We start from the raw sequence: 23,824 nt of genomic DNA, 5'->3' as shown, positions 1-23,824 counted from the left end.
GTGGGAATGTCTCAAATTTCGATAATATGCAAGATGCAACAATACGCTACAATAATCAAAGCAAGAGAAGCTAATCGCAACGGTTAGAGTAAGTTTTGTAAAGCAAAAATGGCAAGCATGTTCGTTCCGTTGCTTTTTTGGTGGTTCCGTTGCTTTTTCGTGCACTCATAAATCAACCTTTTTGTCTGCTTCAAATGAAAGATATCGCTAAGCCCTAAGAATTGGTGAAAGGGGAAAGTCATTGCAAGATAGCGTGACGGTATGGTAACAAGCAGGTTTAGGGTTCGAGTCACGGGAAATGTTTGATTCTCAATTCGAAATTCAGAGTAAATGATAAATTATAACGGTTTCTTCAAGTTTGAATTGAAAAGTCAGTTTTAGCGGGAATGTTTCAAATTTCGATAATATGCAAGATGCAACAATACACTACAATAATCAAAGCAAGAGAAGCTAATCGCAACGGTTAGAGTAAGTTTTTTCAAGCAAAAATTGCAAGCATGCCCGTTCCGTTGCTTTTTTGGTGGTTCCGTTGCTTTTTCGTGCACTCATAAATCAACCTTTTTGTCTGCTTCAAATGAAAGATATCGCTAAGCCCTAGGAATGGGTGAAAGGGGAAGGTCATTGCAAGATCGCGTGACGGTATGGTAACAAGCAGGTTGAGGGTTCGAGTCACGGGAAATGTTTGATTCTCCATTCGAAATTCAGAGTAAATGCTCAATTGTAACGGTTTTTTCAAGTTTGAATTGAAAAGTCAGTTTTGGCGGGAATGTTTCAAATTTCGATAATATGCAAGATGCAACAATACACTACAATAATCAAAGCAAGGGAAGCTAATCGCAACGGTTAGAGTAAGTTTTTTAAAGCAAAAATGGCAAGCATGCCCGTTCCGTTTCTTTTTTGGTGGTTCCGTTGCTTTTTTGTGCACACAGAAAAGAGCCTATTTGTAAGGTTCAAATGAAAGATATCGCTAAGCCCTAAGAATTGGTGAAAGGGGAAGGTCATTGCAAGATAGCGCGACGGTATGGTAACAAGAAGGTTGAGGGCTCGAGTCACGGGAAATGTTTGATTCTACATTCGAAATTCAGAGTAAATGCTCAATTTTAACGGTTTTTTCAAGTTTGAATTGAAAAGTCAGTTTTGGCGGGAATGTTTCAAATTTCGATAATATGCAAGATGCAACAATACACTACAATAATCAAAGCAAGGGAAGCTAAGCGCAACGCTCTGAGTAAGTTTTTGGAAGCAAAAATGGCAAGCATGCCCGTTCCGTTGCTTTTTTGGTGGTTCCGTTGCTTTTTTGTGCACCCAGAAAAGTGCCTATTTGTAAGGTTCAAATGAAAGATATCGCTAAGCCCTAAGAATTGGTGAAAGGGGAATGCCATTGCAAGATAGCGTGACGGTATGGTAACAAGCAGGTTGAGGGTTCGAGTCACGGGAAATGTTTGATTCTCCATTCGAAATTCAGAGTAAATGCTCAATTGTAACTGTTTCTTCAAGTTTGAATTGAAAAGTCAGTTTTGGCGGGAATGTTTCAAATTTCGATAATGTGCAAGATACAACAATACACTACAATATTCAAAGCAAGAGAAACTAATCGCAACGGTTAGAGTAAGCTTTTGGAAGCAAAAATGGCAAGCATGCCCGTTCCGTTGCTTTTTTGGTGGTTCCGTTGCTTTTTTGTGCACCAAGAAAAGAGCCTATTTGTAAGGTTCAAATGAAAGATATCGCTAAGCCCTAAGAATTGGTGAAAGGGGAAGGTCATTGCAAGATAGCGTGACGGTATGGTAACAAGCAGGTTGAGGGTTCGAGTCACGGGAAATGTTTGATTCTCAATTCGAAATTCAGAGTAAATGCTCAATTGTAACTGTTTTTTCAAGTTTGAATTGAAAAGTCAGTTTTGGCGGGAATGTTTCAAATTTCGATAATATGCAAGATGCAACAATACACTACAATAATCAAAGCAAGGGAAGCTAAGCGCAACGCTCTGAGTAAGTTTTTGGAAGCAAAAATGGCAAGCATGCCCGTTCCGTTGCTTTTTTGGTGGTTCCGTTGCTTTTTCGTGCACTCATAAATCAACCTTTTTGTCTGCTTCAAATGAAAGATATCGCTAAGCCCTAGGAATGGGTGAAAGGGGAAGGTCATTGCAAGATCGCGTGACGGTATGGTAACAAGCAGGTTGAGGGTTCGAGTCACGGGAAATGTTTGATTCTCCATTCGAAATTCAGAGTAAATGCTCAATTGTAACTGTTTTTTCAAGTTTGAATTGAAAAGTCAGTTTTGGCGGGAATGTTTCAAATTTCGATAATATGCAAGATGCAACAATACACTACAATAATCAAAGCAAGGGAAGCTAAGCGCAACGCTCTGAGTAAGTTTTTGGAAGCAAAAATGGTAAGCATGAACGTTCCGTTGCTTTTTTGGTGGTTCCGTTGCTTTTTTGTGCACCCAGAAAGTGCCTATTTGTAAGGTTCAAATGAAAGATATCGCTAAGCCCTAAGAATTGGTGAAAGGAGAATGCCATTGCAAGATAGCGTGACGGTATGGTAACAAGCAGGTTGAGGGTTCGAGTCACGGGAAATGTTTGATTCTCCATTCGAAATTCAGAGTAAATGCTCAATTGTAACTGTTTTTTCAAGTTTGAATTGAAAAGTCACTTTTGGTGGGAATGTCTCAAATTTCGATAATATGCAAGATGCAACAATACGCTACAATAATCAAAGCAAGAGAAGCTAATCGCAACGGTTAGAGTAAGTTTTGTAAAGCAAAAATGGCAAGCATGTTCGTTCCGTTGCTTTTTTGGTGGTTCCGTTGCTTTTTCGTGCACTCATAAATCAACCTTTTTGTCTGCTTCAAATGAAAGATATCGCTAAGCCCTAAGAATTGGTGAAAGGGGAAAGTCATTGCAAGATAGCGTGACGGTATGGTAACAAGCAGGTTTAGGGTTCGAGTCACGGGAAATGTTTGATTCTCAATTCGAAATTCAGAGTAAATGATAAATTATAACGGTTTCTTCAAGTTTGAATTGAAAAGTCAGTTTTAGCGGGAATGTTTCAAATTTCGATAATATGCAAGATGCAACAATACACTACAATAATCAAAGCAAGAGAAGCTAATCGCAACGGTTAGAGTAAGTTTTTTCAAGCAAAAATTGCAAGCATGCCCGTTCCGTTGCTTTTTTGTTGGTTCCGTTGCTTTTTCGTGCACTCATAAATCAACCTTTTTGTCTGCTTCAAATGAAAGATATCGCTAAGCCCTAGGAATGGGTGAAAGGGGAAGGTCATTGCAAGATCGCGTGACGGTATGGTAACAAGCAGGTTGAGGGTTCGAGTCACGGGAAATGTTTGATTCTCCATTCGAAATTCAGAGTAAATGCTCAATTGTAACGGTTTTTTCAAGTTTGAATTGAAAAGTCAGTTTTGGCGGGAATGTTTCAAATTTCGATAATATGCAAGATGCAACAATACACTACAATAATCAAAGCAAGGGAAGCTAATCGCAACGGTTAGAGTAAGTTTTTTAAAGCAAAAATGGCAAGCATGCCCGTTCCGTTTCTTTTTTGGTGGTTCCGTTGCTTTTTTGTGCACACAGAAAAGAGCCTATTTGTAAGGTTCAAATGAAAGATATCGCTAAGCCCTAAGAATTGGTGAAAGGGGAAGGTCATTGCAAGATAGCGCGACGGTATGGTAACAAGAAGGTTGAGGGCTCGAGTCACGGGAAATGTTTGATTCTACATTCGAAATTCAGAGTAAATGCTCAATTTTAACGGTTTCTTCAAGTTTGAATTGAAAAGTCAGTTTTGGCGGGAATGTTTCAAATTTCGATAATATGCAAGATGCAACAATACACTACAATAATCAAAGCAAGGGAAGCTAAGCGCAACGCTCTGAGTAAGTTTTTGGAAGCAAAAATGGCAAGCATGCCTGTTCCGTTGCTTTTTTGGTGGTTCCGTTGCTTTTTTGTGCACCCAGAAAAGTGCCTATTTGTAAGGTTCAAATGAAAGATATCGCTAAGCCCTAAGAATTGGTGAAAGGGGAATGCCATTGCAAGATAGCGTGACGGTATGGTAACAAGCAGGTTGAGGGTTCGAGTCACGGGAAATGTTTGATTCTCCATTCGAAATTCAGAGTAAATGCTCAATTGTAACTGTTTCTTCAAGTTTGAATTGAAAAGTCAGTTTTGGCGGGAATGTTTCAAATTTCGATAATATGCAAGATACAACAATACACTACAATATTCAAAGCAAGAGAAACTAATCGCAACGGTTAGAGTAAGCTTTTGGAAGCAAAAATGGCAAGCATGCCCGTTATGTTGCTTTTTTGGTGGTTCCGTTGCTTTTTTGTGCACCAAGAAAAGAGCCTATTTGTAAGGTTCAAATGAAAGATATCGCTAAGCCCTAAGAATTGGTGAAAGGGGAAGGTCATTGCAAGATAGCGTGACGGTATGGTAACAAGCAGGTTTAGGGTTCGAGTCACGGGAAATGTTTGATTCTCAATTCGAAATTCAGAGTAAGTGATAAATTATAACGCTTTCTTCAAGTTTGAATTGAAAAGTCAGTTTTTGCGGAAATGTTTCAAATTTCGATAATATGCAAGATGCAACAATACACTACAATAATCAAAGCAAGAGAAGCTAATCGCAACGGTTAGAGTAAGTTTTTTCAAGCAAAAATGGCAAGCATGCCCGTTCCGTTGCTTTTTTGGTGGTTCCGTTGCTTTTTCGTGCACTCATAAATCAACCTTTTTGTCTGCTTCAAATGAAAGATATCGCTAAGCCCTAGGAATGGGTGAAAGGGGAAGGTCATTGCAAGATCGCGTGACGGTATGGTAACAAGCAGGTTGAGGGTTCGAGTCACGGGAAATGTTTGATTCTCCATTCGAAATTCAGAGTAAATGCTCAATTGTAACTGTTTTTTCAAGTTTGAATTGAAAAGTCAGTTTTGGCGGGAATGTTTCAAATTTCGATAATATGCAAGATGCAACAATACACTACAATAATCAAAGCAAGGGAAGCTAAGCGCAACGCTCTGAGTAAGTTTTTGGAAGCAAAAATGGTAAGCATGAACGTTCCGTTGCTTTTTTGGTGGTTCCGTTGCTTTTTTGTGCACCCAGAAAGTGCCTATTTGTAAGGTTCAAATGAAAGATATCGCTAAGCCCTAAGAATTGGTGAAAGGAGAATGCCATTGCAAGATAGCGTGACGGAATGGTAACAAGCAGGTTGAGGGTTCGAGTCACGGGAAATGTTTGATTCTCCATTCGAAATTCAGAGTAAATGCTCAATTGTAACTGTTTTTTCAAATTTGAATTGAAAAGTCACTTTTGGTGGGAATGTCTCAAATTTCGATAATATGCAAGATGCAACAATACGCTACAATAATCAAAGCAAGAGAAGCTAATCGCAACGGTTAGAGTAAGTTTTGTAAAGCAAAAATGGCAAGCATGTTCGTTCCGTTGCTTTTTTGGTGGTTCCGTTGCTTTTTCGTGCACTCATAAATCAACCTTTTTGTCTGCTTCAAATGAAAGATATCGCTAAGCCCTAAGAATTGGTGAAAGGGGAAAGTCATTGCAAGATAGCGTGACGGTATGGTAACAAGCAGGTTTAGGGTTCGAGTCACGGGAAATGTTTGATTCTCAATTCGAAATTCAGAGTAAATGATAAATTATAACGGTTTCTTCAAGTTTGAATTGAAAAGTCAGTTTTGGCGGGAATGTTTCAAATTTCGATAATATGCAAGATGCAACAATACACTACAATAATCAAAGCAAGAGAAGCTAATCGCAACGGTTAGAGTAAGTTTTTTCAAGCAAAAATTGCAAGCATGCCCGTTCCGTTGCTTTTTTGGTGGTTCCGTTGCTTTTTCGTGCACTCATAAATCAACCTTTTTGTCTGCTTCAAATGAAAGATATCGCTAAGCCCTAGGAATGGGTGAAAGAGGAAGGTCATTGCAAGATCGCGTGACGGTATGGTAACAAGCAGGTTGAGGGTTCGAGTCACGGGAAATGTTTGATTCTCCATTCGAACTTCAGAGTAAATGCTCAATTGTAACGGTTTTTTCAAGTTTGAATTGAAAAGTCAGTTTTGGCGGGAATGTTTCAAATTTCGATAATATGCAAGATGCAACAATACACTACAATAATCAAAGCAAGGGAAGCTAATCGCAACGGTTAGAGTAAGATTTTTAAAGCAAAAATGGCAAGCATGCCCGTTCCGTTTCTTTTTTGGTGGTTCCGTTGCTTTTTTGTGCACACAGAAAAGAGCCTATTTGTAAGGTTCAAATGAAAGATATCGCTAAGCCCTAAGAATTGGTGAAAGGGGAAGGTCATTGCAAGATAGCGCGACGGTATGGTAACAAGAAGGTTGAGGGCTCGAGTCACGGGAAATGTTTGATTCTACATTCGAAATTCAGAGTAAATGCTCAATTTTAACGGTTTTTTCAAGTTTGAATTGAAAAGTCAGTTTTGGCGGGAATGTTTCAAATTTCGATAATATGCAAGATGCAACAATACACTACAATAATCAAAGCAAGGGAAGCTAACCGCAACGCTCTGAGTAAGTTTTTGGAAGCAAAAATGGCAAGCACGCCTGTTCCGTTGCTTTTTTGGTGGTTCCGTTGCTTTTTTGTGCACCCAGAAAAGTGCCTATTTGTAAGGTTCAAATGAAAGATATCGCTATGCCCTAAGAATTGGTGAAAGGGGAATGCCATTGCAAGATAGCGTGACGGTATGGTAACAAGTAGGTTGAGGGTTCGAGTCACGGGAAATGTTTGATTCTCCATTCGAAACTCAGAGTAAATGCTCAATTGTAACTGTTTCTTCAAGTTTGAATTGGAAAGTCAGTTTTGGCGGGAATGTTTCAAATTTCGATAATATGCAAGATACAACAATACACTACAATATTCAAAGCAAGAGAAACTAATCGCAACGGTTAGAGTAAGCTTTTGGAAGCAAAAATGGCAAGCATGCCCGTTCCGTTGCTTTTTTGTGGTTCCGTTGCTTTTTTGTGCACCCAGAAAAGAGCCTATTTGTAAGGTTCAAATGAAAGACATCGCTAAGCCCTAAGAATTGGTGAAAGGGGAAGTTCATTGCAAGATAGCGTGACGGTATGGTAACAAGCAGGTTGAGGGTTCGAGTCACGGGAAATGTTTGATTCTCCATTCGAAATTCAGAGTAAATGCTCAATTGTAACTGTTTTTTCAAGTTTGAATTGAAAAGTCAGTTTTGACGGAAATGTTTCAAATTTCGATAATATGCAAGATGCAACAACACACTACAATAATCAAAGCAAGAGAAGCTAATCGCAACGGTTAGAGTAAGTTTTTTAAAGCAAAAATGGCAAGCATGCCCGTTCCGTTGCTTTTTAGGTGGTTCCGTTGCTTTTTCGTGCACTCATAAATCAACCATTTTGTCTGCTTCAAATGAAAGATATCGCTAAGCCCTAGGAATGGGTGAAAGGGGAAGGTCATTGCAAGATCGCGTGACGGTATGGTAACAAGCAGGTTGAGGGTTCGAGTCACGGAAATGTTTGATTCTCTATTCGAAATTCAGAGTAAATGCTCAATTGTAACGGTTTTTTCAAGTTTGAATTGAAAAGTCAGTTTTGGCGGGAATGTTTCAAATTTCGATAATATGCAAGATGCAACAATACACTACAATAATCAAAGCAAGGAAAGCTAAGCGCAACGCTCTGAGTAAGTTTTTTAAAGCAAAAATGGCAAGCATGCCCGTTCCGTTTCTTTTTTGGTGGTTCCGTTGCTTTTTTGTGCACCCAGAAAAGTGCCTATTTGTAAGGTTCAAATGAAAGATATCGCTAAGCCCTAAGAATTGGTGAAAGGGGAAGGTCAATGCAAGATAGCGTGACGGTATGGTAACAAGCAGGTTGAGGGTTCGAGTCACGGGAAATGTTTGATTCTCCATTTGAAATTGAGTGTAAATGCTCAATTTTAACGGTTTCTTCAAGTTTGAATTGGAAAGTCAGTTTTGGCGGGAATGTATCAAATTTCGATAATGTGCAAGATGCAACAATACACTACAATAATCAAAGCAAGAGAAGCTAATCGCAACGGTTAGAGTAAGTTTTTTCAAGCAAAAATTGCAAGCATGCCCGTTCCGTTGCTTTTTTGGTGGTTCCGTTGCTTTTTCGTGCACTCATAAATCAACCTTTTTGTCTGCTTCAAATGAAAGATATCGCTAAGCCCTAGGAATGGGTGAAAGAGGAAGGTCATTGCAAGATCGCGTGACGGTATGGTAACAAGCAGGTTGAGGGTTCGAGTCACGGGAAATGTTTGATTCTCCATTCGAACTTCAGAGTAAATGCTCAATTGTAACGGTTTTTTCAAGTTTGAATTGAAAAGTCAGTTTTGGCGGGAATGTTTCAAATTTCGATAATATGCAAGATGCAACAATACACTACAATAATCAAAGCAAGGGAAGCTAATCGCAACGGTTAGAGTAAGATTTTTAAAGCAAAAATGGCAAGCATGCCCGTTCCGTTTCTTTTTTGGTGGTTCCGTTGCTTTTTTGTGCACACAGAAAAGAGCCTATTTGTAAGGTTCAAATGAAAGATATCGCTAAGCCCTAAGAATTGGTGAAAGGGGAAGGTCATTGCAAGATAGCGCGACGGTATGGTAACAAGAAGGTTGAGGGCTCGAGTCACGGGAAATGTTTGATTCTACATTCGAAATTCAGAGTAAATGCTCAATTTTAACGGTTTTTTCAAGTTTGAATTGAAAAGTCAGTTTTGGCGGGAATGTTTCAAATTTCGATAATATGCAAGATGCAACAATACACTACAATAATCAAAGCAAGGGAAGCTAACCGCAACGCTCTGAGTAAGTTTTTGGAAGCAAAAATGGCAAGCACGCCTGTTCCGTTGCTTTTTTGGTGGTTCCGTTGCTTTTTTGTGCACCCAGAAAAGTGCCTATTTGTAAGGTTCAAATGAAAGATATCGCTATGCCCTAAGAATTGGTGAAAGGGGAATGCCATTGCAAGATAGCGTGACGGTATGGTAACAAGTAGGTTGAGGGTTCGAGTCACGGGAAATGTTTGATTCTCCATTCGAAACTCAGAGTAAATGCTCAATTGTAACTGTTTCTTCAAGTTTGAATTGGAAAGTCAGTTTTGGCGGGAATGTTTCAAATTTCGATAATATGCAAGATACAACAATACACTACAATATTCAAAGCAAGAGAAACTAATCGCAACGGTTAGAGTAAGCTTTTGGAAGCAAAAATGGCAAGCATGCCCGTTCCGTTGCTTTTTTGTGGTTCCGTTGCTTTTTTGTGCACCCAGAAAAGAGCCTATTTGTAAGGTTCAAATGAAAGACATCGCTAAGCCCTAAGAATTGGTGAAAGGGGAAGTTCATTGCAAGATAGCGTGACGGTATGGTAACAAGCAGGTTGAGGGTTCGAGTCACGGGAAATGTTTGATTCTCCATTCGAAATTCAGAGTAAATGCTCAATTGTAACTGTTTTTTCAAGTTTGAATTGAAAAGTCAGTTTTGACGGAAATGTTTCAAATTTCGATAATATGCAAGATGCAACAACACACTACAATAATCAAAGCAAGAGAAGCTAATCGCAACGGTTAGAGTAAGTTTTTTAAAGCAAAAATGGCAAGCATGCCCGTTCCGTTGCTTTTTAGGTGGTTCCGTTGCTTTTTCGTGCACTCATAAATCAACCATTTTGTCTGCTTCAAATGAAAGATATCGCTAAGCCCTAGGAATGGGTGAAAGGGGAAGGTCATTGCAAGATCGCGTGACGGTATGGTAACAAGCAGGTTGAGGGTTCGAGTCACGGAAATGTTTGATTCTCTATTCGAAATTCAGAGTAAATGCTCAATTGTAACGGTTTTTTCAAGTTTGAATTGAAAAGTCAGTTTTGGCGGGAATGTTTCAAATTTCGATAATATGCAAGATGCAACAATACACTACAATAATCAAAGCAAGGAAAGCTAAGCGCAACGCTCTGAGTAAGTTTTTTAAAGCAAAAATGGCAAGCATGCCCGTTCCGTTTCTTTTTTGGTGGTTCCGTTGCTTTTTTGTGCACCCAGAAAAGTGCCTATTTGTAAGGTTCAAATGAAAGATATCGCTAAGCCCTAAGAATTGGTGAAAGGGGAAGGTCAATGCAAGATAGCGTGACGGTATGGTAACAAGCAGGTTGAGGGTTCGAGTCACGGGAAATGTTTGATTCTCCATTTGAAATTCAGTGTAAATGCTCAATTTTAACGGTTTCTTCAAGTTTGAATTGGAAAGTCAGTTTTGGCGGGAATGTATCAAATTTCGATAATGTGCAAGATGCAACAATAGACTACAATAATCAAAGCAAGGAAAGCTAATCGCAACGGTTAGAGTAAGTTTTTTAAAGCAAAAATGGCAAGCATGCCCGTTCCGTTGCTTTTTTGGTGGTTCCGTTGCTTTTTCTTGCACTCATAAATCAACCTTTTTGTCTGCTTCAAATGAAAGATATCGCTAAGCTCTGAGAATTGGTGAAAGGGGAAGGTCATTGCAAGATAGCGTGACTGTATGGTAACAAGCAGGTTTAGGGTTCGAGAGTAGATAGTAAATGTATGTTTGAGGCCAACTCTGATTTCTTGACCAAACGACCACAAAAACCTCAAAAACTCACTTTCTCTCCCCGTTCCGCGCCTCATTTATTACGCTGACGATGTTTCACGGCGCAGAAAAGCAGTGATGAGTGAAAGATGCACTCTCATCCTCTCATCCTCTCATCCTCTCATCCTTGAAGGATGAATGCACCTTATCGCAATTTTCCAAGTCCCGGGGACCAATGTTTATATATCGTGACCTTTGTAAACCTCTCTCGGGAACGATGTGCCACACACGCGCGCGCGTGCTCATTTATTGCGCTGACGATGTTTCGCAGCAAAGAAAACAGCGCCAAAACATCAAAAATTCACTTTACTCATTTGGGGTTCACCAAAACCTCAAAAGTCCCAGTCAAATGTTTATATATCGTGACCTTTGTAAACCTCTCTCGGGAACGATGTGCCACACACACACGCGCGCCTCTTATTATTTCCGTATTGTGACGCAAGCAAACAAACAAATAATTTTTTTTATTTTTTTAAGATTCCTGGCCCCCTAACTCCTCAAAAAAAACTCACTTTCTCTCATTTATTGCGCTGACACAGCGTGATGAGTAAATAATGCACTCTCTCATCCTTGAAGGATGAATGCATCTTATCGTAATTTTCCAAGTCCCGGGGCCAAATGTTTATATATCGTGACCTTTGTAAACCTCTCTCGGGAACGATGTGCCACACACACACGTGCGTGCCTATCTATCTATCATGGGTAGATCACGTTCCGCGCATTTATTCGTTGCGCTGACACAGCGTGATGAGTAAATAATGCACTTTCTTATTCTTGAAGTACGAATGCACCTTATTGTAATTTTCCAACTCCGGGGCCAAATGTTTATATATCGTGACCTTTGTAAACCTACCTCTTTCTTGGGAACGATGTGTCGCACACACACGCGCGTGCGCGCGTGCCTGTATTGTGACGCAAGCAAACAAACAAAATAATAATAATTGTTTTTTTAGGATTCCTGGCCCCTAACCCCGCCAGGGTGCGTGGTGCCCAACCCAAAAAGGTTCTAACGGCTGCGGTTATAGATAACCACACCTCTGTAGAGTTTCACGTGTTTTTTTTTCTCTCAAACTTCCATGAAACTCTACAGAGGACCTCCGTAATGCATGCAACGTGTACTAACGACTCTAGTGTTATTTAATGTTGTAATTTTTGATATAGAGTTTTATTGTGAGATAGATAAAAATATTATGTTTATTATAATATTTTCTTGATGAAGATGGAGAATGTGTGTGTTATAAAAACTAAAGTTGCATGCTTTTTTTCTAGTGTGTGTGTGTGCTTGATGTTCGACAGCATCTGAAACGATAAAAAATGAATTTTATTGTTAATTTTCTCATGTAAAAACAACAAAATTTTGTGCAAATTCTGATTGTCTCGTGTTATAGTGCAAAAACTGATGAAAAAAAATATTGTAACTGATAACTGATGAAATTGACATTTGTAACTGATCTGAACTAGTGAAATTCGTATTATGCTATTATAACTGATTGTGCTAGTACAAAAAATTTCTTATTTGTGCAAGAAAAAGATATTAAAAATCTGTTAAAACTGCTCTGTGACCCTCTCGTTCTTCACGTCGTGGACGAAGGACTTCTCTGCAATCAGGATGACGCTGCACACGGTATCATCGGGCAGCGCGTCGTGGAACTCGCAGACGATCTTGATGTTGGTGCGATCGTTGACCACCACCTGCTTCCTCTTCGTCGTGTTGATGACGAACATCGGCCTGCGGATTTTGAATTCGCTGGGCGTGTAGTACACGTCCACGTGTCCCTCGGTCACGCGCTTGTAAGCCGTGTAAGCTTCGTAAAGTTTGAGGTAATCGTCTTTGGTCATGTCGAGGTTGTAATTCTCGCGCGGGAACACTTCGTTCCTACCATTCTTGAGATAAACGTTCTTGATCTTGCAGTCGTCGAACTTGCTGGAATCTTTTTCCTGGTTGTTATCGCGCCCGGTCTGAAAGAGCACTACGACGAAATCTGGCATGTCGAACTGTATGTTGTTGAACTGCGTTGTCACGTCGAATTCCATGTGACTCCCCGACGCCAACTTCTGCACGCACTGGTAACCGTGAAAGTGAATCGGCACCTGCGGATTCTTCAAGATCTCCGCTTTGTACTTGAGGGCGTAGTTCGTCTCGTATTCCACGATCGGCATTCTCAATTCCATGCTCCGTATGAGGCACTTGGCTGCTTCGGGTAATGTGTTGGCTATCGGCGTGCCGTCGGCGTTCAAGTTGGTGTATCGCATCAGTGCGTCGTTGTCGTTGGCTGCTCTTCGAAACGTGACGCGCAATCCTCCCTTCCACATGATCTCTTTGTAGTCGGAGAAGAATCCCGGTAGCAGACGCATGGGAAAGAGCACCGTGTGACTTCTCGTCGATATTTTCGTTCCCGCTTCGAATCCTCCCGCCTGGTAGTATGCCGCGTCCGTTTTGGATAATTTCAATGTTCCCACTGCCGTCGACGTGATGCCTGGATAATCTATTCTGTCGATGACGGTGTTGTGTTTCCTCACCTCCACCTGCGAGAACAGGTGAGGCACGAAGTTGTCCACGAGTTTCAAATTTGCATTGGGTCGAAACGCGTCTCCGCTTTCCTTCTTCACCACGTCGAATTGAAGGTAGAGGTCCGCTCTGTGAGGATGAACGAACCCGTCGCCTACGTCCACGTCGTATTCGATCTCCCTGTTCGCTTCGTTGAGATTGGCGAACGTGCGACGGTTCGGAGGGAAAGATTGCAATTCGTAACTTTCGATTTGTTCCATTTTCACTATGCGTGTTATTTATTATACGTTGATCTCCACGATGGCCGTCGTAGTGGCACCTGCGAAATCCACCACCTCTTCTTTCTCGTTCGTCACCACCAACTCTATGTCGTCTATGCGATTGCGACATACTGGAAAATAGATCGGCGAAGAGGGCGTGTAGATGATCGGTTCCATGAATTCGGAACTTGGTTTGAACGTGGCTATGATTCCCGTCTGCTTGTGACTTCCTAGTAATCCGTCCGAAGATTTAGTGATCATGCCTTCCCCCACGTTGCAGTGTACGTTCAGAGTCTCTATGGCCAAAAATTTAGGAATGTTTGCTGCCGTGTGCTTTGCTACGTTCCTCGGATTATTCTCAATGGAACAACTTACGTTTATTCCTCAACGGCGAGCCTGAGACTTATCAGCCTACTATGAAGCCCTCAGGTTGTGGGAAATAAGATAAGGATATGCTTACGTAAACCTTACCAACTTGCACTCGCAATTAAACTTCTTATTAGAAACAAAAGTGTATTTAGATCTTAATACTTCTTCGCTACACAAATTAAAACATTCACATTTCCAAAATCACTTCCATTATTTTCCAGAAACATCCATAATATCTCTCTCCTAACAACTCACAATCCAATGTTCTAAGGTTAGTTCATAACCATAAAAGACTACCCAATTGAACAAAACAAATTACGTCATAATTGACAATTAACATTTTAAACATATCAAACACTTAAAATGATACAATAAGAGGGTGCGTATCATGGCATCCTCCCACAAACAAAAAGAAAATTAACAAAATGAAAATGGAGTAAATTTTCTTTTTCAAAACTCTAGGGCCATCCACTCAACTCAAAACTGCTTCTCAGTTTCTTGGAGTGTAGGACGGGGCAGACGTATTCCAAGTGGTAACATCTAATTGTTTAACACTAGTTTCTCCACTATCGAAATCTTCCGTCTGTGTAGCACTTTCTTTCCTCCTCCAATTGTAGTTACCTCTATATCGGTTATAGCGATGTGGGGAGAAATTATTATTACCATATGAACTTCTTCGGAATGGCGTTCTTCTTTCTTCTCCAGAAGATCGCTGTGATCCCTCGCAGTTCCTTCTTCTGTAGAACCTGCCTCTATTTTCTTCTCCTGAAGGATTGTTACTTTGTCGAGTGCTACCACTAAAGTTCTCATTATCAGATCTTCCGTTACCAGCAGGCACCTTCGCTGAATCGGCTTGATTTCTGGAGAACGTCAATTGCCTAACTCTAGCTTGGTTGGTTCTTCTGTCCTCGAATCTCGGGTTTTCTGTCCTCCATCCGTCGAGTTGCTCCGAGGCTTCATACCTTCCCAAGAAACTGGTAAGTTGGTCCATGTTGCGCGGATCGCGAGTAAGTACCAACTGACGCACTCGCAGCGGAAGTTGACTAATAACCAAGTTCAGCGCTTCGCTTTGGTCAACACTATCCACAAGATTACAATAAGAGCCATATGTGTCCCAGCAATATTCTTCAAGTGAGAGGCCACAGCTCCTCGAATATCGTTTGTTTCTCAGCGTCTGCATTTCCCTTTGCTTGGCATCAGCAGAGGCATATTGTTTTCTAAAGGCAGCACAAAAGTGTTCAAAAGTCTTCCACTTCTTCTCATTTGCAACAAACCACGCCTTAGCCTTTCCTACCATAAGAGAGGGCAATAACTTCAATCTAAAAATCATAGGAACATTCATTAGATCCAGGTATGTTATTAGCTCTTTTAAATACCTCTCAGCAGAGACAGTATTAATCTCTCCAGCAAACTTTGAAAGAGCGTTAACATCAGACATGCGAAAAGATTTGTAGGAACTATTCTTATAAGCATTGTCACGAGATATCTCGTCCTGTCCCCATCTCTCAGACTTTCCATTATTATGTCTCTTCCTGGGCTTTGTAATTTTCCTAGTTTCAGTTTCCTCAGAACTAGAGGAAACTGCAGAGCAAGAACTTGACGAGTAACGATTTCTTTTCCTCATCTTCTCCTTGGAATCACCTATCGTTGTTGAACCGTTCATTCCCGATTGAAATACAACTTCACCATTTTGAGAAGGTTCTAGAACCCGACAGCCTGCCATTAACATCTGTAGTTGATCGACCTGCCTATCTACAGATGCGACTTTCTCCGTAACTTCTTCAAGTTTCTTTTCTTGCCTTCTCTGATTTAGCTCTAAATTATCAAGTAATTCTGAGGAACCTTGTGTTGCTTCTGGCCTTGCAATTATTTCAACACTCTCTATTCGTCCCCTCAACTTCTCAATTTCATTTTCCATTTCCTTTTCTTTAGCTTCTCTAGATGTTTTCTCCTGTGTCAAGTCTAAGTTCCACTTTTCATAATCCTCCTTTTGTTTTTCTTCCAGCTTTAGAATTAATTCAGCTACTTGCTGCCTCTCACACGCAATTTCCTTCCTCAGAGTCTCCTTAATTTCTCTACATTCCTTTCGCCCCTCTTCTATTCTAAATAATAATTCTTCCTTATCTTGGCTGAGCAGCTTCATCAATTCTCCTCTTTCTTCATTCCTTTTTCTTTCTTGTTCATTTCTTATCCTTTCCTGTTCTTCTTTATCTTCTCTTCTGATTCTTTCTTGTTCATTTCTTATCCTTTCTTGTTCCTCTTTATCTTCTCTTCTGATTCTTTCTTGTTCATTTCTTATCCTTTCCTGTTCCTCTTTATGTTCTCTTCTGATTCTTTCCTGTTCATTTCTTATCCTTTCCTGTTCCTCTTTATGTTCTCTTCTGATTCTTTCCTGTTCCTCTTTATCTTCTTTTCTTTTTCTATCTTGTTCATTTCTTATCCTTTCCTGTTCCTCTTTATCTTCTTTTCTTATCCTTTCCTGTTCCTCTTTATCTTCTCTTCTGATTCTTTCTTGTTCATTTCTTATCCTTTCCTGTTCCCCTTTATCTTCTTTTCTTCCCATTTCCATTTTCTCCATCAGGGTTTGAAACAACTGTTCCAAACAAGGACTTCCTTTGTTACACTTCTCTTTACAAATAAGACATTTCAATTCTTCCCCCTTATACTGCGATTTTGGCAAAGGATAACCAGCACAACGTAAGTGGAAGCTTCTTTTACAATCGTTGCACTCGACCTCTTCATCATCAGCTTTCCCTTTATCGGAACAGCAACTTAAAGTATCCATTTTTAACGTACGACGATCACTTCTTAAATTACGCTTCTGCATACCCTACTCAAACACATTTATCGAGTCCCGCGTTGCGGCGCCAAAAAGTTTACACCTGCTACGTTCCTCGGATTATTCTCAATGGAACAACTTACGTTTATTCCTCAACGGCGAGCCTGAGACTTATCAGCCTACTATGAAGCCCTCAGGTTGTGGGAAATAAGATAAGGATATGCTTACGTAAACCTTACCAACTTGCACTCGCAATTAAACTTCTTATTAGAAACAAAAGTGTATTTAGATCTTAATACTTCTTCGCTACACAAATTAAAACATTCACATTTCCAAAATCACTTCCATTATTTTCCAGAAACATCCATAATATCTCTCTCCTAACAACTCACAATCCAATGTTCTAAGGTTAGTTCATAACCATAAAAGACTACCCAATTGAACAAAACAAATTACGTCATAATTGACAATTAACATTTTAAACATATCAAACACTTAAAATGATACAATAAGAGGGTGCGTATCAGCTTGATGCCAGCTTCGAGTTTTGTGTCGTTCTCGAAACCTAAAAGTTCTCCCATGGTGCCCAGGTCCACGGTCTCCGTCGCCGACAGGATTTCCACTCTGTGCGTGACCGAATTTTGAGAAAGGTACGTGCCTTTGGGTAATTGAGCTTGCAAAGTGGAAAGATTGTATTGGCCTGGCGTGACGACGATGTGTTCGCTTCCGACGCTAATTTTGTTGTTGTGCTGCGTGACGTTAGGTATGAGGTACATGCTGTAGAATGCACGCAGAGCTACGGATTTAGGATAGACGATGTCGTCGTGCAGCGTGAGTTTCAAGATTGAAGATTCGCTCGTGAGATGGAACACGCCCATCGTATTTAAGATTCCACAATTCTTTCTGAAAATGTTCCACCGACGGGTTATTTATTTTAGACATGTATGCGAGAACGGAAAGGCATAGGTGGCCGCAGTTAACATCGGTAAAACCCTGGATGCGTTTGTCATTGTAGTAGAGGTTGGCAACACTGAGATACTTCACCAACCTGGCAGGTGGTGTGCCACCGAACGAATCGAAAACAAATGCATTGTTATCGTCAATTTTGAGGTAGCATATCCAATGTGTACCAGGATTTTTGTAACTGTCCAGGTTGACCACGCCATACTCCTTTTTCTTCACAGCAGAGGGTAGAGAATCGGACATGAAAACACCCCTGAAGTTCCTTATTCCCAACAGTTCGATCAGAGATTCAATATCGAAGTTGGACAGGGCTTCTTCTTCTTTTTATATTTCTTCAAAGCATCGAGGTTGCTTTTTTGTTTTTTGGTCATACCTTTCCCCTTCTTCTCCATAGCCAGATTATGACGTTTCTGTTCTTCCAATTCTGCCTTGTTCTTCTTCGAGTCGATGACGGTTTTCGCGATGGCGGCGCTTCCGCCGGCCAAACTTCCAACGGCCCCCAATGCTGCCAGGATGGCCGGGATGCTGAATATGAAACCTCCGATTTTTTGCTGTTTCCGCGAACGCTGCAAGCGTCTCAATTGAGGTGTGCTGAGAAGTAATTTCATTCCGTGTCCTTTCGTCAAGCAAGAACGTTTCTTCTCGCGTTGCTTCTTGGTGAGTAACCCATCGAGGGCACCTAGATTTTTTAGATTGGAGTATGGTATCTGGTACACGACACCCTTGGGCTTCATGTTGATGCTCTATATGTTATCTTCACGTTATGTTATTTATATATATGTTCTGAGATTTTTTTTGTTTTGTGTAATTTTTTTTCGGTATGTTATTTATATATAAATGTTCTGAGATTTTTTTTTGTTCCGTGTAATTTTTTTTTCAAGGATATACTCCGCGCAGAGCCGTTACACAAATTCTATTACGTGCTTTGTTTTCTTACCAAGAAGTTCCTTTGTACCCTTGTACACGATTCGAGTTTTGTTCTCGATTAAAATAGCTAGCTTCTCGTCGGATAACATGTTAGCGTATCGATCTGGTAAAAATAGACTGTATTGTGCGTTGAGCAACAGACGCGCCTTGGGACCATACTGGGTAGAAACAATTGAACCGAAAGTTATCGTGTAAGGTTTGTCCACTTCCAATTCCTGAATTTTTACATATTCGACTGATGAATTTAGCATTTGTTTTAATGCTTGGGCGTCTAGTGATTGTTTACTCATTTTTTTTATAAGATGGCAAACACAACTGGAGTTTTTTTTACGTAGTGTTATTTATATACCGAAGAAATTTTTTTTCACGGTTCGAGAAATTTTTTTATTTCTACACACCCCATCCAAATTTTTGTTTCGTGTTCATGGCGATGGTGGTGCCCAGTGCTGCAACTCTTTCTCCCAGCGAAGCGTCTCTGCTAACGAATCTTTCGAAAGCTGCGTGCTCTAACTTTCTGTCTGCTTCGTGACGTGCATCCAGATCGGTGCGAGTGGTGTTGTAGGCGATGTCGTGATCTTTGCATGCGGCGTCCAACAGATTCACACCCTTGTCTCCTCTCTCCAATCTTTTCTCGAGTTTGGTACCCGGTCCGCAGTACTGGTAGCCGGGTAAATGCATCTCGAAAGGTAACTTGTTGATGATGTCGTTCACGAGTCCCTTTCCTTCGGCCACGTTCCAGAATCTCGGAGGCAGCGTGTTGATAATTTTAATGAGGTAACCTATGCCCTTGTCGTCGTTCACGATGAAGTTGGAAAGTTTTGTGCTGATCATGTCCACAATTCCTACCTTCTCGTTGTAGAAATTACGATTGCCTGCATTCTCCTCTCCTGCAATAACCAACAACCTGTCTATGAGCTTGCGCACGTCGTCCACCCACACAAACTCTTTGGGCAGGGTGTTGTAGAGTTTGACGCCGCTGCCTGTTTTCACCTGGTTCCATATCGGCTTGATGAGATTCCTGTACTTCTCGCCGCTGCTGGATTTGACCCTATTCTGCGTAGCGTCGTTGTTTTGGTATAAGGCATCCGTCATGATCAAAATTTCCTTGTAACTCTGGTAATCTTCGTCGGTGTAATCTTTCGGCTGCTTTTTGGCAACGAGTTCCCACAGTCCCACCGTACCGGGATACCTGGTCCAACTATCCTTGTCGCCTAAATTAACTTTAATGTCGTTGCCTTCGAAGGTGACTTTCGATTTTCCAATCTTCCAAACCACACCACCGCCTTCGTTGCTCTCCATATCTCGGATACAATCCGAACACTTCATCCTTGTCGAATTTCCCCGTGCTCAGGTAGTCTCGTGCCAAAGGTCCCAACTCGATCTTATCCAAAGACGAAGACGTGCTACCTATGGCTCGACGTCGTGCCGGTACGTCCTTCAGTTCGAACGGCGTTGAAGGAATGCTCGAAATGGGCGTGGGTACGGTGTAACTTTTAGCTGCAAGTGGTACGAGTTCGTTGATCAAATTTTTATTTTGTTCCGTGACGCCTTTAATTTCTTTACCTAGATCGCTGATGGCATCGATCACAGGTTGATCTTGACGTTTCTTCTCTTCGTAGAATCCGCGATTCTCGGATTTCCAACCTTTGAAGCGTTTCGCGAGGTAATCGCGAAGCTTGAGATTTTCGTCTTCGATTTTTCGTTTCGTCATAACGTTATTTATACACGTCGTTTCTCACAACGTTGCAACGTTTAGAAAGTCGTTGATTTTGTTTCTGTATTTTCCGTCGTTGGGTTTTCCTCGTCATGTCGATCGTCGCGAATCCGAAATCGTCACTGTTCCAACAGTGGGAGCAGCAGCGTTCCGAAAATTGATTGTAGTTCATGTCTCCGCCTACGTAGTCATCGTACGCGTGCTTGAGGTTGGTGTGATCTTGACGAAACAAACAAATGAAATTAGCGTTGTCGCGTACTAACTGTTTTGGAATTTTGGAAAATGTTTGAGCTAGGAAGAAGCAATCCATTCCTTTGTGACGACCTTGCGTGAAAAAGTTGTGAATTTCATTTTGATTTTCCAGGATGACATCGTCGAACACAACGACTGAATTTTCACGACAATCGTCGAGTGGTTTTATTTTCGAAGAGAACGTTGCAATGTCCAGACCATCGTACAGTTTCATCAGTTGCTGGTATTTGGATTGCTCCAAACTTTTCGAGAACACGTACAGGTGCCTGTTCTTCCAATCTAACCAATTCGGTGCGAGGAGAAAATTGTCCACGAGCAGTGTTGTTTTCCCACACCCCGAAGGACCTACGATCAGACAGCGGATGCTGTCGGGAAGCAACTCGCCGTTCCTTTTCTTCTTTCGATTTTCCGAATCAGGTAGACGTTTCACGACGTTCCACGCACTCATAGAATCACTTCGTTTGAATCGATCCAACTCGTGCCCGGAAGTCCCAGCCATTTCACCAAAAGTTTGTCGCCTCTCTTACGCAAAACTTTTTCGATAAGGTACGTGTCGGGGTATTTAGTTTTAGAGAGTTCCTCCTCGTAGAAGCGCCCCAATAAAATTTCACCGCCACTGTCCTTTATTATATACGTGTGACGGTTTCCGGGTAGAACTCGAACCACGGTAAAAAGTTCCGTGCTCCAGTTTCGTGTGAAACCCCTGTCGAACGTTCGCTTCAATTTACTAACCCTCACCTGGTCTCCAATTTTGTATTTAGGTTTTTTTGTCGTGGGAGTGTACTTTGGACAGTAAACTGTAGAAATTAAACGCTGCTCGTCGGACTTGGTACCGTCAGCTGGCTTCATGCCTATCGTTCTGTGTACCGTATCATTATAGGTATCGACGAGTTCCGGCAGAATGTCGACCCATTTGTAATTTCCCCGAAGCGTGAATCGTTTCCACATGTGTGTTTTCAAGGTTCGATTAAATCTTTCCACGATGCTGGCTTTGATGTGACTGAAGGTCGAATAATGCCGAATGTCATGTTTTTGAATAAACTTTTGGAATACGGCATTGTAAAATTCTTTACCGTTGTCTCTTTGCAAAAACCGTGGTCGTCTGCCGCCGCTTTCGCGAAAAATTGTCTTGAATGCTTCCGTGACGCATGTTCCCGTTTTGGTTTTCAAAGGTAGAGCCCATGCGAATTTCGAAAATGTGTCTATGACTGTGAGGAGGTACTTGTTGCCCTTGTTCAATTTATGTACGTTTTTTAATTTGCCACTGCTCATCTCCACGAGGTCACTTTGCCAGAGGTCGTCGATGCCCTTGGTTACCACGGCCAAACGTTCGTAGTTGCGGCGTGCAGGTTTATGCAATTCTTCGACGATGGCTTGCCTAGACATTTTTTTTTTTTTAGAGATTACGTTTGAAGAGAAGCACCAGTGTGATGGGATTCAAAGAGGGTGGCACCTCACCTGTGTTTTGAATGATCAGCTTATCGCCGGCACTCACGTCGAAAACGGTAAGATCTTCGTCTTCGTGTATTTCATATACGTTGCGCGTTTCGTTCCAACGTGCCAGAGGAATGTTTCCTGCTTTCTGGACACCACTATTCGATATCAAAGTCATGGTGGGAACGCTAGCTTTTCTGCCGTGAGACCAGTACGAAAATTAGTTTATCTGAATCGTGCCATCGAGGAGAAACTTGTAGTACGGATGATAAGGATGCAACATGTACAGTTTGTTACCTTCGACGAACGTGGAGATTCTCTGTTGATTGGGTACGCTGTTGATTTCGATGGCTTGCAGAGAATGCAGTTTAGCGAATTTAGTATCGACGCTAACGAGGTTGCTGTGAAGCTGTCCCAGTGTATTTTGTACGGGCAACAAATGCTCGACTATGGTATCCGTTACGGTAGAAAATGACGGTTTGATTTTCGCTTCCACGTTCAACTGCTTGTAGTTTTCGTTGAGTTCTTGTAACTTGGCACCGAAAGAGGCCAGCGTCGATTCCTGCGTGGATTCCAGTACTCCAACTTGATCCCTGATGTTGACGACAATACTCTGAAGGTTCTCGACTTGATTCAATTTCGAACTTTTCTCGGTGAGATCGTTCACGATGCTTCGCATCTCGGTAAACTGCGTGTGAAGATCGGCGACGCTCTGCGAAGTGGGCATCGTCGACACCAGCGAAGCAAGTTCGTCTCGAATCTGTTCCACGTTCGCCGTTTCCGTTTCCAGTCGTTTTAGCATACGTGATATGTTCCTTTTTAAAGCATGTAATTCTTTGGAGGTGGGGAGATTGGCCACCCTACTCTCGAGATCGCTCAACGAACTTTTGATGTCGCTCGAATCGGATAGTGCCGTCACCGCCGTTTTCAATTTTTCCAAATCTTCGCTCGAAGGCACGCTCGTCCGTAACGATTCCAAGTCACCCTGTATGTTGTCCAGCACGTGATGAAAATGAGCAAGATTGGATTCGACGTTCAAATTTTCTAAATATTCGATCTTCTGCTGAACCGTGCTTAACGTGTCCTGAATGCTCGTCAACGCGCTCGCTTCAGCGTGAATATTTTTAATTTCTTCGTTGATCAACTCCAGAGACGCCTGAAGCGTAGCGATGGTGGTTTGAATGTGTTCGAAATCTTGATAAGCCTCCAATTGAATTTTTATGTTCGCGACGCTCTTGCCGATGACCTGCAGTTCGTCTGACGATGGTAGGTTCGTCATTGTATCTTCCAAAGTCTGTAACTTGGATTTAATTTCTTCCAACGTGCTGGTGAATTCTTCTTGTAATTTGGAAACGACGACGTGCAAGCGTTCTACATCAATATCCTTCACGACGGTTTGAAGTTCAGAGAAATTCTTTTCGATTGCGGAAGTTCGTTCTTCGATTTCGAGTTTCAATTTTTCCAAATCTTTATTTTTCGATTGAAATTGCTGTAATTTGGCCAAATCATTTTGAAGCGAATCCACGCTCAACTGTATATTTTGAACGCTGTCGTAAGAAGGTACGTCGACATAATTTTTTATGAGCGTTTTCAGTTCGGAATCGATTTTCAGAATGGGGTCGAGACATTGCGTTTGGAGCGTAGCGATCTCGGACTCTAAACTTTTGTTTAAGGTCTCCTGCAAAGCGATCAAATCGCTCCTCAACTTTTTAGTTCGGACGTCGAGCATGAGAATCTCTTCTGCGTGGTCTACACGCTTGGTGTTGCCGAAAATGTCGTTAGGCATTTTTTGGTTAACGGTTATTTATAATAGGATAGACGATTCGTAATTCTACGAAGAGAGGAACGAGTTTGTCGTAATCTCCCAGGAGTTGAACGTAAAGATAATCTCCTGCTGAAACGTCGTACGCCATGTTAGAAAGTACCTTGTCGTGCTTCATTCGAAAAATGTTCTTGCCGCTAGAAATTTTAATATTTTGCCCTTCGTTCTCCGGATTCACAGTGATTTGAAG

The sequence above is a fragment of the Lepisma saccharinum genome, unplaced genomic scaffold, assembly GCF_977018435.1.
Source record: "Lepisma saccharinum unplaced genomic scaffold, izLepSacc3.1 HAP1_SCAFFOLD_41, whole genome shotgun sequence".
NCBI classification, from domain to species: domain Eukaryota; kingdom Metazoa; phylum Arthropoda; class Insecta; order Zygentoma; family Lepismatidae; genus Lepisma; species Lepisma saccharinum.
This window is presented reverse-complemented; position numbering follows the sequence as displayed.